This window comes from Ovis aries, chromosome 13, assembly GCF_016772045.2.
Source record: "Ovis aries strain OAR_USU_Benz2616 breed Rambouillet chromosome 13, ARS-UI_Ramb_v3.0, whole genome shotgun sequence".
Taxonomy (NCBI): domain Eukaryota; kingdom Metazoa; phylum Chordata; class Mammalia; order Artiodactyla; family Bovidae; genus Ovis; species Ovis aries.
In genome coordinates this window covers 67,312,658-67,317,514 of record NC_056066.1, presented here as the reverse complement: position 1 = coordinate 67,317,514, position 4,857 = coordinate 67,312,658, and the positions used below count along the sequence as shown (strand labels likewise).

The 4,857-nt window shown below is 49.4% G+C and overlaps 1 non-coding gene across 1 annotated transcript; it reads left to right on the top strand.

Annotated features, from left to right (window-relative positions):
- The first annotated feature begins 1,696 nt into the window (after positions 1-1,696).
- On the top strand, positions 1,697-1,828 carry LOC114117717 (small nucleolar RNA SNORA71). The gene has a single exon (XR_003591372.1). It is a non-coding gene; the product is annotated as a small nucleolar RNA SNORA71 (small nucleolar RNA).
- The last annotated feature ends 3,029 nt before the right edge of the window (positions 1,829-4,857 follow it).

Here is a 4,857-nt window from a genome sequence, read left to right as displayed (position 1 = left end):
CTGGTTTCCCCTGTGTCGTTCTTGCGTTCTCTTTCTCTTACTCTCCTTTTCAGGCTGATTCCTTGGAGTGCAGGGGCTCGCCATGTTCACTTATTTGCCTGGGCTTCTAAGAGTTGAACGGGAAGGCGCTCTGTGTCTTCACTCCTTCGGGAGACTGGGAGGGTGCCTGCGGCCTACGTGAACAGTGCAAGTTCCTTGTCTGGAACTTTATTGGCTTTCTGCGTAAACCAAGGAATATCAGCCTCTTTCTCTCCTATATTTTCCTAACTGCTATATTCCTTCTTTATCTCTCTCTATATCTCTAAATAAATCTTTTTAGATCCCTGATGCCGTCCCCTTGAGGATACCCTGGATCCAACCAGGGCTGGACCCCTGTACTCCTGGGCATGAAAGGAGTATTTCAATTCAAACCCCCTGTTAGCATTCTAGCTTACTTGGCAGGTTTATCCAGACTCTTGCAACATTGTTGAGCCAATGCTTGCTGCCAAATTCCCACATCCCTTATCCATTGTGTTCCTGGGAGTGCATATAGTTAGGATGTAGAAAAAACAAGTAGTAGCCTTAACATTAGCAACATTAGACTTTGAGTTAATAAGTTCTTTCTTTGCTGTAACCCACTGAATCTTTGCTCTATAAAAATGTAACTCTGTACTTTAAGGGTGACACAGGCTAAGGAATTTAAGAAAAAACACTTCAAGGGAAAGTAAGTGTTTTAGCTGACCAACCTTTATAAAAAAGGGGTCATAAAATGTCAATAGGCCTCCAGGCCTGAAGATAATGTACAAAAAATAAGACCCTTGTTTATGAAATGGTATGCAGGAAGAACCTAGCATTGGTAAAAGTTAATACTGATGGAATGTTGAGCTGACTCTGCATTTTTCACTTTGTTCAATGTACAACTCAGGGTATAAAAGCTCCCTCTGAAAATAAAATGACGGGCCTTGCTCACTGAAACTTGGTCTCCCCATGTTCTTCTTTCTTTCTCTTTCCTTTTCCTTTTCAGGCTGATTCCCTGGAGCACAGGGGCCCTCTGAGTTCACTTTCCTGCCTGGGCTTCTAAGACCCACTCGAGAAGGTGCCCAAGGTGGGGCACCTTCAGCTATTCGAGAGGGCGCCTGCGGTCTATGTGAACAGAGCAAGTCCCGTGCTGGGGCTTTATTGGCTTTCTGCATAAACCAAGGAATATCAACCTCTTTCTCTCCTCTGTTTTCTTAACTGCATAATTCTTTCCTTATCTCTGTCTCTATCTCTCTCAGTTGCTGACACCATTCATGCTCCAGATAACCCTGGATCCAACCGGGGCTGGACCCTGGTAAGCTCTGAAGAAACCTGCTTGCCTGGCACCTCCATTCCAGAGACTCTGGTTCCACCTTTGAACCTGACTAGCCCTGTGACCCCCATCTCAGACTGTGCTTACCTGAAAAGGGAAGCCTGGATAGCAGTGATAGTTTTAAAACAGTTTTCATGGCTGTGTCCTGACCAACATCCTGATCGTTTTCAGTCAGAAAGCTGTTTTTTATGCTGGGAGTGTGTTGACTCCCCCTGGCAGGGAGGTCTTGTGGGGTCTTGGCAGGGTGCTACACAGCTGCCAGGACTCAGTGTAGCTGGGCTGGGCTGCTCCCCCTGACTCGGGCATTTCCCAGGCCCCTGGCACCAGTCTCCTGTCCTTTCTGGCTCCCCTTCTGCCCTCTTCTGCTCCTGCATCGAAAGTGATTGTGGGCTGCCCGTGCCCTGGTCATCGATACTGCAAGGAGAGGAGTCTCTGAAAGACATTTCCCCGTGTTTGAAGGGCCCAGCCGTCCCTTCCAAACCCTGGAGCTTTCACACACTAGTTTTTTTCTCCTGCCATTCCCTTCAGAGCTTAGACCTCGGCTGGTCCCTTGACTTGCAGGGGTTCACTTTGTCTTTGAAGTTCAGGGGCCTCGTGGCAGAAACGCGTCAACACATTTATACTTACTTGGTCTTCACTCTGGAATAAGTTCATGTAGTGCGAAAGAGCATGGGGTGGGGAGGGAGGGCTGTAAACCGTGGCTTCTGCTCCGTGGACTTGAGTGGAGGACAACCTGTAATGTATTATTCAAGACAGCACGTGACTGATGTGCTTGTTGGTGTGGCTGACAGAGGCCCCAGCCCTGCCGTCAGCAGAGGGCTGACGACCTGCTTTTTGTCCTATGCTGCAGATGTGTTCGGTGGGAGGCAGAAACCCTCCACCAGTGCCCTTGCTTAATACACTCCGAAGATGCAACATGGCACCCCAGGAGGTGTGTCTGGCTCCAGGATAAAGGTGAGGTGGGGTCCCATTCACCATTGCCCCCCGCCTTCCCCTACATTTGGTCTGAGGGCTCATGTCTAGTTCTCTCCTGTCTACATTTGAGTTTGATCCTATTTTGCTCGAAGTTTCTATTTGCATCTCATAATGTGAAGATAGTGAGACTATTAGATGTAAGCCACAGGGTACTTGGTAGGCATCCAACAGCCTGAGTGTTCCCTTGGCTTTCAAACCTGCCCTCTGCCCCTGACATGCATCAGAGGCTTTCCTGTCCAGTCCCTGGTCCTGGGGCTCCTCAGCTAGCCTTTCCATTTTTCTTGGCTGGCCAAATTAAGTGGGTCTTTGCCGAATAGGGGCTTCCCTGGTGGCTCAGGCGCTAAAAGCGTCTGCCTACAATGCAGGAGACCCAGGATCAACCCCTGGGTGGGGAAGATCCCTGGAGCAGGAAATGGCAACCCACTCTAGTACTCTTGCATGGAAAATCCCATGGACAGAGGAGCCTGATAGGCTACAGTCCATGGGGTCGCAAAGATTCAGACACGACTGAGCCACTTAACTAACTTTAACTTTTGCAGAATAGGATGACGGTGGGAGAGCTCCTGAGGGTGGTGGTCCATCCTTTGATGAAGACACAGTGGGAGTTTGGTGTCACAGCCCCTGATAGCACTAAAGTCTAGTCTGTCTGCCCAGATCTGGAAACTGCTTGAAAGAAAATCCTTTGTTCTAAAAATCAAACCTTTGAGGTGTTTTTCTTTGTTATTGCATCTATTCTGGTGATTTCTAGTTGAGCTTGCATAAATTGGAAGCTTGGGCCTGGTCAATTGGAACGCTCTCAGTGATGCTGCCTCATGAGAAGATGGTGCTGGAGACTAAATGCTTGTATTGTTCTTCCCTCCTAGGTCAGTCTTAGATCTGGAGGTGGCTAAGGAAGTCCCAAGGTCCTGAGTCAGTGACCTTGGGGTCACCTGGGATCTGGAATGGCTGGTATTTCTCCCTGAGGTGGGAAACAAACCAGCCCTGGTGGAAACAACCCCCAGAGGGTTGGCTGGTTTAAGTGTATGCAGATGGGAACCCCCAACCATTGGTCTTGCCTGTCCTTTCTTGTAGATCCCTATTGTTTGTGGACACCAGTGGAGCAGAGAATGGAGAGTGCCATTCCCATGTGAAGAGCTGCCCGCCATCTGCCCACAGTGTCACAGAAGCCGTGTTCACTCAGCACTTGAGATCCGGGGCAAAGCTATGGGACTGGCAGCCTGGATCCCCTTCAGCCGCTCTGACTGCTGACAGCGGTGCCCTCGGAGGGCGTAGACCAAGAAGCCTGGCCCCAGTCCCTCGGTGACCGGTGACCAAGAGTTTTTCTGTTGAGTTGGCAGCTATTTATGATTTTTCTCTCCACCTGCCCATTCAATAAACTGTATACACCCACCTCACCTGTGTTTTAAATCTACAACAGCCACATGCCAGCAAAGCAGGGCAGCGTGAATGTGGGTTATGGGCCGGATCCTGTTTTCACCCTTTAAGTCCTTCCATCCTGCTCCTGAGGCTAGGCACGTGGGCTGTTGTTTGAGGTGTTGTGTTAGGACAGAGGTGAACAAGTGCTAGTGGTTGGCTCAGGTTAGACCCGTGAGAGTTGAGGGCTGTGACAGGAAGCAGAGTGCCAGAGTGAGACAGGTGCTGATGTCATTGGAAAAGCTGCAGGGGTAGGCGCAGCATGTACCTGCTTGTGTGGCCAGCTGGCCTAGCTTGCTTGGGATTGAGGGGTTTCCGAGGACATGGGACTTTGTTTACCAAAACCAGAAAAGTCCTGGGCAAGCTGGAACAAGTTGGTCAGCTTGTCTGGGGTGTAAAGTACATGGTACTGGGACTTCCCTTGTGGTCCAGTGGTTAAGAATCTGCCATCCAAAGCAGGGGACCAGTTGGGCCCCTGGCGGGGAACTAAGATCCCACATGCCTTGAGGCAATAAGCCCATATGCCAATCAAACTGGGGGTCTGTCACTACAAACCAAAGCATCACTGACTTTTTCTAAACTTGTGAGGTATGATGCTTCTTATTAGGGTATCCTGTGATGGGCCTGCCCCTGGCATGAAGCCTAGCAGGTGCTGTACTTCATTAGGAAGACTTGCCCACTTGTGATGCTGGCCTAGATAACCCAGGAGGCCAGAAGCAAGGGGACCCGCTGAACTCCAATCAGTGTGTGTCATCCTTCACTCTCAGCTTCTAGACAATGGTCCCTTCTCAGAGGTATTTTTCAGTCAGTCTATATGTCTGCTGACATTAAAAATAAAGCAGTAGCCCCTGCTCACTGCAGCCAGAGAAAGCCTGCATGTCGCAACAAAGACCTAGAGCAGCCAAAATTAATTAAAGCAATAGGCATGCCTCCTGCCAGCAGGAGAGGTTGTGTGTGTGAAGTGGGCCTTTTTGGTGGGATTTTCCCTGAAAATATGGGAAAGTAGGTTTGTCCAATGACCTTGGCCAAGAAAACCCATGAACGGGAATCCTTTGCTGCCAAAAGATGCAGAAGCAGAGAATGAGGTTTTTGTAATCACAAACAGCCTATGATTCGAACAATAAACAGTAATCTGCAGG